At 39.4% G+C, this 11,480-nt stretch overlaps 1 pseudogene; it reads left to right on the top strand.

Moving 5' to 3' along the window:
- The first annotated feature begins 545 nt into the window (after nt 1-545).
- LOC114616641 lies at nt 546-1,481 on the top strand (annotated as a pseudogene).
- The last annotated feature ends 9,999 nt before the right edge of the window (nt 1,482-11,480 follow it).

The raw sequence follows: 11,480 nt of genomic DNA on the forward strand, positions 1-11,480 counted from the left end.
GACAAAGTGAATGTCATTTGACAAAAGATTAGCTATGATACATATTAAATAGAGTAATAATAGTACTCCACCAGATTGCTTATTGGAGCAATCAAAGGAGTAAAAAAAAAAAAAAAGATCTCCAGAAAGTTCTTGATATTTGGAAAATGCTGTGGATAGGAGCAACAACTGGGAGAGAAATTGGAGGGGGGGTCTTCCCATTTTTTTTATTCAATGTGTGTTATTGCTAGGAGGTCTTTAGTCTATCCATAGTCTTTATTCGGGTCAATTATTTGTTCTTTTCTAATACTTATCCATAAAGATTTCCCAATTTTTATTTGGATGATGATAGGGAATAGAGGAAGTGATATGCAGTGGCTCATGGCATTGAGTAAATGACAGATTTCTACAAGTGCACATAGAAGTTATGCTGAGATGTATTGGCTCTATGCAGGAATGTGTTACAGTTTGAAACTGATACAGTTACTAACTCCACACAAGGCTTCTTTTTTTCATTTCTATGCCTTTTTCAGGTTTTCTTGGATACAATTCTGTTCTCCACAGCAATGGATAAAGACAATCACTCCGCTGTGTCTGAGTTGGTGTTCTTGAGACTCTCCAATAAATTGGGAATCCGACTGTTTCTCTTCCTTTTTTCTTCTATGTTCTACATGGCAAGTCTGATGGGAAACTTCCTCATTGTGTTCTCTGTGACTGCTGATTCCAACCTACATTCCCCCATGTACTTCCTGCTGGCCAATCTCTCATATCCTGACCTGGGGTTTGCTCTATTGCAGCACCCAAGATGATTTGTGACCTTTTTAGAAAGCATAAAGCCATCTCATTTGGAGGTTGTATAACTCAGATCTTCTTTATACATGCTATTGGGGGCACAGAAATGGTGCTTCTCATAGCCATGGCCTTTGATAGGTACGTAGCCATATGCAAACCTCTTCACTACTTGACCATCATGAGACCACAAATATGCGTTTTAATCTTGGCAGTATCCTGGATCCTTGGACTTATTCACTCAGTGGCCCAACTAGCTTTTGTTGTAGACTTGCCCTTCTGTGGACCTAATATATTGGACAGCCTTTACTGTGATCTCCCTCAGCTTATTAAACTTGCTTGCACAGAAACCAGTAAATTGATATTCATGGTCACAGCCAACAGTGGACTCATCTCTGTGGGCTCTTTCTTCACACTCATCATTTCTTATATCTTCATTTTGGTGACTGTTAGGAAACACTCTTCAGGTGGCATATCGAAGGCCCTCTCTACTTTGTCAGCTCACGTGACTGTGGTGGTTTTGTTCTTTGGACCATTAATCTTTTTCTACACCTGGGCCTTCCCTTCATCACACTTAGACAAATTTCTTGCCATTTTTAATGCAGTCCTCACACCTTTTCTGAATCCAGTCACCTACACATTCAGGAACAAGGAGATGAAGGCAGCAATGAGGAAACTGCTCCCAGCTTGTGAATTACAGGAAGGCTTCCTAAATACCTTATAAATACAACAAAGGCAACTCTACACTCAGTTACAATAGGAACATTTATGTTACATTACAGTGACAGTTCAGCTCTCTATTAAAAAGTTTATGTTCCAGGATACACTTAGGAGTGTATCAAGTTAACATCTCCAGTACCTTAATCAACAGATAAGGGGATTTAGAACTGGAGTTTTTGATGCTTCAGACTCTGTGCTGGATGTTTCATATAAAATATTTAATAGTCAGAATAGTTCTGTACAGTATTACCTTGAGGATTTTTCAAAATAAATTAAGGAATATTTTCCTTAATTTTATGATTGTTCCTTTTATGATTGCTATGTAAAATACTTCAAACCAAGTTGATTTTCCCCTCAAACTACCAATTCTGGTGTTCTTGAGCCTCCAGTTGGGGTTACACAGAGAATATGCCCAGAAATTCACTGCTGCAGTTGAGCATTACTCCTCTCATGGTTATGGTTTCCTGTTTTAGTAAGGGCTCAATAAGTGTTTTTGGTTAAGATAGTGAAAGCAATGGATACAGAAGGCAATGGTTACATTTGCAGCTGAATTAAACCAATTAATAGGCCCTAAAAATCCTGTGAGAATGCTGATATGATGAAAGCTATGACAGTCTCACACAGGCTAGTAAATGAGACTCTGAGGGCAGGAAGTCTGATGATAATCTGACGTAATTTTGTTTTAAATTGTTAAATATTTAATTTTATAACCAGCCTACTTGGTACCCAAGTCCTCCTCCAGAGGTGGTTATTACCCTTAATAGCTTTTCCATAACACTCCAAATCTAGCCTGAGTCCTACAACTAATGACCCTGCCTACTCTGGCCACCCATGGGTGCATCACAGCCAACTTCTAGGCTCCCACCAGGATTCCCCCTACCTGCAAACACCCACAAGTCCCTCTGACAACCTCCAAAAAGTTTGATATGTATATAATATTCCAAGTTGTATATGTTCATTGATTCAACTCTAGCAAAAGCTAAGTGGGTGATATTTTCATTCTTGCATTATAGACTAGAGAACTAAGACACAAGAGTCTCACTAATTAGACCAAAGATACCAGCTGGTAAGTGGCAGATCTAGGCTGCAAAGGCAAGCAGCCCTGATGTGAATCAAAATACTCTTCTGCCTCATCTGCACTTAGAATTTCTAAACACATTTTTTTTTTGGAAGATAATTTTGTAATTATATTTATGTACAGAAAACGAAGTGTACATTATTCTTTAACCCAGTTTAGTGGCGAGTTCTTTAGCCTTTGCTTTTTCCAGCTTGGCAATTCGGGCCACAGACTTAGGACCCAGGACGTTGCCTCCCCAGTGGCGGCGGATCTCGTCATATCTGTCATTATAATTGGTCCTAATAGCTTCCACCAGCTTAGCCAGAGCACCCTTGTCTTCCGAGTTAACCTGTGTGAAGGCAACAGTGGTGCATGTCTTCCTGTGGACCAGGCGACCCAGCCTGGCCTTTCCCTTGATGATGCAGTAGGGCACACCCATCTTTCTGCACAGGGCAGGCAGGAAAACCACCAGCTCAATGGGATCTACATCATGGGCAATCACCACCAGCTGAGCCTTCTTGTTCTCCACCAAGGTGGTGACTGTATTGACTCCTGCTCGGAGGACAGGTGGTCTCTTAGTTGGGACGTCTCCTTTGCCAGCAGCTTTCTTCTCAGCACGGGCCAGTAGCCTTTGCTTCTTCTCTTGCTTTGTCTCTGGCCTGTACTTGTGGGCAAGCTTAAGCAGCTGAGTAGCTGTTTGCCTGTCCAGAGCCTGGGTGAACTGGTTAATGGCAGGAGGTACTTTGAGTCGCTTATAGAGGATGGCTCTTTGCCGCTGCAGCCTGATGTATCGGGGCCATTTAACGAAGCGTGTTAGATCTCTTTTGGGCTGGATGTCCTGCCCAATGCCGAAGTTCTTGGGCCTTTTCTCGAACAGAGGATTGACCACCTTTTTGGCCTCCTGCTTCTTGACGACGGCGGGGGCCGGGGCCACCTTCTTCCCCTTTGCCTTCTTTCCTTTGGGCATTTTGCTCGGCTGGAAGAGAGAGAAAGAAGAGGGAATTGTGGGTGATAAGTAAGCGGCCGCGGAGATCCTAAACACATTTTTTTAAAGATTCATTTATTTTATGTATGTGAGTACATTGTTGCTATCTTCAGACACACCAGAAGAGGGCATCAGATCCCATTACAGATGATTGTGAGCCACCACGTGGTTGCTGGGATTTGAACTCAGGACCTCTGGAATCAGTGCTCTTAACTGCTGAGCCATCTCTCCAGCCCTCTAAACACATTTTTATATCTTCACATAGCACTATAAAATAATAGGGAAAACATCGAGTCAATAAAATATATTCGAGATCTGGTGTCTGACATGTTAATATCTCATTAAATATTCACTTCCTTGCTATTCAAATATGATAGGACTGAGGAGCAAGTTTTTTAGTAAAATAATTCTGTAGTCTTCTTCAGTCTAAACACAATTATGCATAAGTGAAGGACAGTGAACCATCTATTGTTGGGATATCTTCATTCCATGATAGTGTCATGTCATTTGAAGAAAATATTGAAGACTCAGAAGACATTTCATGGAGTTTCTTCATTACCACAGAACATGAGCTCGTATTATTTGATGCGGATTAACCGATTTTAAGCTAGTGTTTGATTAACAGGTGGAAAAAATTGACTGCCAGGCACTGTCCTTAGCTGGTCAAGTTTCTTTTCACAGTGGAGCATATTTATTGTTGCTCCCATGAATCCTGAAGATGTCAAGAATTCCTAAGTTGCTGAAAAGCTCTTTGTCTGTTTCCTGTCAGTATTTGGTCCTTTGTTATCATATGCCCTGTAAACTGCCTTTCTGTTTTCCCTCACCCACTCACTCTCCCACAATAGAGCTAGTCTATTCCTATCTTCTTCCCAGGAATTGGTAGTGACCTTGGGCTTTTTGTTTTGTTTTTTGATTGGTTGGTTGGTTGGTTGGTTGGTTGGTTGATTGGTTTGGTTTGGTTTGGTTCGGTTTGGTTTGGGGACAGGGATTCTTTGGAGTGGGATCTGTACTCTATTCTTAGACTGAGACTTGTCCTGAAGTACACAGAGGACCAGGAGGAAGCCTATCTGAACATAATTTCCTACCCTCACCTGGCTCCCTCATTCTCCTTCTTTCCCTGCTGATGGTGAAAGAAATCTCATTCTAAACCTGGATCATTTCTTTCTATTTTGAAATTAGTGTATTTTATTAAGACTTGCTGAACTAACCTTTGTTTACATATTCTTAATCAATAAATGATAAATAAAACGGACCAATGCACTATTTTTAAATGATTGTCAAGAGTCAGCCTATGCTGGAAGCCTGATTAACCTTTTCTTTATCTAAAGCAGAAAATTTAAGATTAGATTAATTACCTTTATACAGGTACCAAGCAATAGTCAGAAAAATTACTACATGTCAGTGGAGGATAAAATAAGATTAATGATGCACAGTTACAGATTTCTGGGCTGTCACCACTTAGTAGAAGAGTGGGTTATTGTGAATACAAATTATTTTAGCACAACACATAAATGACATGTAACAGGTATCTATTCCTGATTCTCTGTGCATCTATGACTACATCTATAACAAGTTGCTGATATAAAGGTAGAACAGACAGTAGTCTTAAAGGTCTCATTGGGACAGGAAGATGAATTCTGTGTTAAAAGTTGGAAAGAAAATTGTGTTCTAGTCTGTCTGTCCTAAAGATCTAGTCTGTGGCATAGTGACTACAGCTCCTAATTATGTACTATATGCCCTAAGTTGCTAAAAACATAGACAGAAATACTCTCACCATGGCAAAGTAATGATGGAGTTAGTACCTAAGTTAGTTAACATCATGTGACATGCAGTTCCCTTAGTATATGTACATCAAAAAAACAGTTTCATACAACTCAAATACATATGATTTTTATCTCAAGTTATATACATCAAGAAAGTTTGTTCGGGAGAGGAAAGTTGAATAGAAGATTGTCAACTAGATGTTAAAAAATATTTCACAGCTCATAACTATCACTCAAAGATACAGCATACTGTTAAAAAGCAGGCCTAGTGGATGAAGTGCAGGAGTCTTCCTATTGGATCATGGAGAATAAAGATACAGCTGTAGGCAGAAGCATAATAAGAGATAAAGGGAGCATTGTGACTCTGAGAGTAACATGATTCCATTTCAGTTCTGAAAGTCAGTCTGGTTATAGGAAAGGTGGAAACATTTAGAACATCAAAGCTAGAGTCCCTACCCAGTTATAAGAGAATGCCTTCTGAGACTTATGCAGTAAAAACTGCCTTGTGAAACAAAAGAGCACAAGGGGAAATTGAAAGTGAGAGAGAACTGAAGATTAACTGCTTTGACTTGATTATTTCAGTAACTCATAAAGGGATTAAAAAGCTAAAGCCAAACTTTAGAAATTGTATAACCCAAACTTTATCAAATTTATCAAACTGATCAAATTTAATTGATGATCAACTGCTATTTTATTTTAAATTAGATCTACAAGTCTGATTTTATAAATAAATTATGGAAATCATGCTTTAAAGTCGTTATGGCAAGCAGGTTTTCAATTTACTCTAAATTTACTAACAATTTTTTTGGATATATTTCTATGTATGAACAAGTGTGTGTAATGTGGTTTTTCAGTGCTCAAAAAGGCCTGAAGAGACCATTAGATCACCTCAGGCTGGAGTTATGGGTGGTTATGGGCATCACTCTCTAACCCCCATCCCCAGAATGTGTTCTGGGAACCAAACTCAGGGACTTCTCAAAGTATATTGGTGTAGGAGAAAAAGTGATTGTTATCAGCATGTAACAGAATACAGTGTTTCATGAAGGATGAATCTACATTTACTAACATGTCCTAAAACTTTAATCATTGAAAGATAATACTATAGTGAAATAACCAGAATCACAAAAACACATTCAAAATATTAACATGAAAAAAATGTATTCACCAAAAACTGGAATGTTTTTAAATTAAAGGCAATGTAATGGTTTGAATATGTTTGGCTCAGGGAATGTCACTATTTGGAGGTGTGTCTTGTTGAAATAGTTGTGTCACTGTAGGCATGGGCTTTAAGACCCTCATCCTAGCTGTCTGGAAGCCAGTCTAGTAGCTTTCAGACGAAGATGTAGAACTCTCAACTCCTGCAACATTCCTGCCTGGATGCTGCCATGCTCCTGCCTTGATGATAATGGACTGAACCTCTGAAACTGTAAGCCAGCTCCAAATAAATGTTGTCCTTAATAGAGTTTCCTAGGTCCTGGTGTTTGTTCACAGCAGTAAAACTAAGACAGAGCAACTAGGAAAACCTTGATGTATGGATTTAGTCAAAGCAGGGTCATTACATTTTCTGCATTGTATCCAAACCCTGCCATTTCCAGCCTGCACAAGAGCATGCAGGAATTTGTAATCCATGTGAGAGGGTATCAAGCTACATGACTCTCCTGATACTTTTATTGCTTAGAGTGCCCTTTTCTGTTGTTATCTTTCAGATTCATAAAGGCTTTTGTCTCACATCTTCCAAACTTCCATTCTATAAACATCGCAGCTAATCAGAGACTGTGAATATACGTATGAAGACAGGTGTGTGTGTGTGTGTGTGTGTGTGTGTGTGTGTGTGTGTGTGTGTGTAGTAAAAAGATATGTTTGTATGCATAATCCGATTCACTGGTGTTGAGGATTTTGTTACCATAGATTACTGAGGAAGCTCCTTTCAATTTTAGTAACCTGGCTGTGTTTCTACTTTATGTTCTTGAAACTTATTTATGTCCTAGAAACCTCTTCACCATAAGGTACACAAAACTCTAGAAGGTCATGTGAACAAATCAAGTTATGTTTATAGTATCAAGATTTCAACTCCATGGGAAGATATTTAAGGGACAGAAAGATGGGTGAACAGATAGAGAGACACTTGCCACCAAACTGAACAACCTGAGGCCATTCCCCCAAGCTCAAATTATGGATGGAGAGACCAACTCCTGCAAGTTGTCCCCTGAACTCCACAGCATGATGTAACATGGGCACACAAACACACTGGGTAGAGAGAGGAGAGAGAAATAAATAAGAAATAAAACATCTTATAGTCTTACTACAACCCTGCTGCATATGAGAAAAAGTGGAAGACATGGAAATAGGAAAACAGCTGACATTCCTTTGAGAATGTCACAATGACACTGTCTCAAACAGTGGAGACTCACACATCACACTAAACAAGGTGCTAATACCAACCTGTAACCCCAGAACTCAGAGGGCTACTACAAGAGAATCACAAGCTCACGGCTAGCTTGGGCTACATACTGAGATCAGTTCTCAAATAAAGAGGTCAGGCAGGGAAAGTAGTAACTTAATCACAATGGAGATTTGGTTAATCAACACAACTCAAATGGTTAGTCACAAAATCTCTGGTTGAGACTATACATACACACACACACACACACACATACACACACACACATTGTAACTCTTTCTGTCAATAGGTGGAATCTATTTCTCCAGTCTTAAAGCTGACTTGGTGCCTGAGGTTGCTTTGACCAATGGAATGTAGCAAAGGTTTTGCTTCATGGATTCCAGAAGTTAGGGTGCTTTGCAGCATTGCTTGGAAATATTTTTTCTGCTTGTATTCTTTGATCAACAATCAAGAGCTAACAAATCTTGGGCAAAACTAACAACCAAAGACTGTTTTCAAAAAAGTGTCTAGACTACAGATCTCCAAGGCTCTAGGCATGTAAGTAAGGCCACATAAACCATTCCAAATCCAGCCTGATAAACGGCCTATACTTCTGTGGAGTTGAGAACAGAAAGACTGTTCAGCATCTTAGCTTGAATTTTAAAATTCTGCACAGCTAAACTAATATTAATTTAAGGTATTATGTCATCACCAATGAAAAACTATATACTATATAATTACAAATTACAAATGGCCCTTACTACAAAGTTTTTATAAAAAGTATATTTTATTCATAAATTTTAGGTTCTATTGATTTTTATAAGAAAAAAAAAAACCTTATTCTATGAAAGGTCAAAGTGTAAATGACTTGTCTTTTCACTGCTTCCCCAGCTCTTTGAGTTCCTGAATTTGAGCTGTTCTTATTGATATCTGCTTTTCTCTAGATATCACATAGTCAATGAAAAATTGGCCCAATGGTGACCAAACATCTCTACCTCTTATCACCTCTAATTAGATCAGCCCTTATCATGGGACATGGATTATATTCTGGAGTCAACATTACGGGACATTTTATTTCTTTTATGTCTCCATTCCTACCTTATGAAAATGATAAATTATATTTCCACTTTTGGAAAGTATATTTTTTTCATTTTTATAGAGTTTCTTTTCTCACAAATAAGACATAATTAAGGCAAAGGGATTTAAAATTTGTAAAATTGTGTGATCTTCAGTAACTAGACTAAATACTAAACACTAAATCCCTTGTCTCTCTTCCTTCTCCTCAAGTGACCCATTACCATATTTTCCCTTTGGCTCTGGCCAAACTACAGTGGTTCTTGGAAACAATTCCCTTGGTCAAATATACTCAGAATGGCAATCTCAGAATTCTATGGCAGCACTAAAGTAACTTCCAGTGCTACTTATTAGCTGCCTTTCCCTCTGTGGAAGTATTACATTTGACTTTTTTTTCTGTCAAGCCATGGCATAGGCTCCAGCTCCGCAGGTTTGAGTTGTTGTCTAATCCGTGACCATTCCAACACTGATCCAGGTTGGTTAGATGGATGGAAGCTGCTTCTACACAAAATGGTAAGTTTCTTATCGACATGTATTTGTGTGTGTGCATGTGTGTGTGTATGTGTGTGTGTGTGTTGTACTTTGTTCTTTTTGATCCACTCGTCTCTTCTCATTGTACCCCTCTCACCTTCTGATAGGAACTATCTTTAAGGAAAATAAGACTTTCAAGTGGAAACACATACAGCATAGGGAGAACCTAATCAACCAGAAGAAATGAATTCAATGGGGAAATTGAAGCATGTTAACCACTGAGCCAGAATGTGAGTCAGAATCTGCTTCACAGTATTCATACTTTTCTTAACTTCGCTAAAACACACAGTGAGTGCAATAAACCTGCATCCTCCGCCCTCATTTGTCACCTTGTCATCTCAGTTTACAGATAAGTGTCCATATCTGGACCAGAAATTATATGTATATAGTTAAATATATATTAAATATATAGATTTAATATATATAGTTAAATATATATTTAAATAGATATATATACATAGTATATATATTTGTAGTGTGTCACATAATATACTAACAAATTTCCAAATTATGAAAACCACAGTCTCTTAAGAATTTCACATTTAATATCCAAAAGCCTTTTAGTCATCTGAAAGATGTGCCTACAAAATTATATATTTAAAATATAACAAATATGTTTATCCAAGTACTTTAAAGATTTAACTTTTGGTATACTATATGAGAGACATACCAATTGCTTTTTATTTTTGGCCTGAAGAAAGCACTTTCTTCTATTTCTTGAGGTTTCTTTTTATTTATCTTTTTTTTGTGAGTTTCACATCATGCATCCCAGTCCCACCCAGCTCCCCGTCCCTTTGTACCTGTCCTCCAACATTGCAACCTCTCCTCTAGAAGAGAAAAATAATCTCACAGAAACTGTACTGTGTCACTGTATGTCCCATTTTTGTCCCACAAAATACACCCTTTTGTCCACATTTCTTTGCTTGCAGAGTCGTTGGTCTGGTTTGAGGCTTCTGGCTTCTTCTACACTATTAGTCCTGTATCCTCACTAGGACTTTTTTCAGATATGCCTGTGTAATAGAGATTCTGCAATTTTGAATCTTTAGGACTTGCCCCTTCATGAGATTCAGCAAATCATCGATGGGATAGATTTTGGGGTAGGCAAACTCAGAGTCCTGGCTCTGAGCCTGGGTGGAAGCTGGTCAACCTAGCAGCTCTCCCGCACCCACACCACCAGGGTGAGCTCTCCAACTGCACCAGCTAGCTCACTTAATGCCACAACCAGCAGGGGGCAGAGCTAGCTCTCCTGCTCTCATTCTCTCCAGGCTGGCTCCCCAAAGTCTACACCAGCAGGCCAGCTCTGCTGTGCTACCCAGATGAGGTGCAGGGCCCACCCCCTGAGTGTTGCAGCCCCCACCCCAGTGCTGCAGTACACCATGAAGAACAGTGCCAGCTTTCCTGCTCTCATGACCGGCCCGCTCTTCCTTCTGCCTTAGATGGCAAAGGGCAAGGAGTGGGGAGGGCATCTCTCCCTTGCTCAGACCATGGTACAGCATACAAAGTTGCAGAGAGCCTTAGGCCAGCTCTCCCACACCGCACCACACAGCAAGGTCAGCTCCACAGTGATACCCAGTAAGGTGCAATGCCCACTCTCCCAAACGCTGCAGCCAGTCAGAGACAGAGCCAGCTCTGTCGAGTTCATGACCCTGGGGCCAGCTCCTCAGGAGCTGCAGACGACAAGAAGTGAGGGGGTGAGAGAAGATATATTTATTTACTTGTTGAAATTATAATATGATTACATCATTTTCCTCCTTTTCTCTCTCCAATTCTTTCCATGAATTACTTCTTTGCTTTGTTTCAAACTCATGGCTTCTTTTTCTTTCATTGTTTGTGTGTGTGTGTGTGTGTGTGTGTGTGTGTGTGTGTGTGTATGTGTGTGTATTCATATATATTCTTGAATACATAAATATAATCTGCTCGATCCATATAGTGTTATCTGTATATATGTGATTTCTGTCCTGACCATTTGGTACTGGATCACCAGTTGGGGGACTCTTCCCTAAAGAAGACTATTTCTCCTGCTCTCAGCTCTCATTTCCCAGAAGACTAATAATTGAGATGTTACTTAAACTGTCTATAAAGACATGTTAGCCTTTTAAATTGTCTGTGACTTTGTCAAATAACTGATGCTGCCCTAAACCAGAGATTTTTATCGCTGTCCTATTTCAGGTAGCATAAGCGTTGACACAGCCACCAGAGGCA

This window comes from Grammomys surdaster, unplaced genomic scaffold (genome assembly GCF_004785775.1).
Source record: "Grammomys surdaster isolate TR1022 unplaced genomic scaffold, NIH_TR_1.0 332772, whole genome shotgun sequence".
NCBI classification, from domain to species: domain Eukaryota; kingdom Metazoa; phylum Chordata; class Mammalia; order Rodentia; family Muridae; genus Grammomys; species Grammomys surdaster.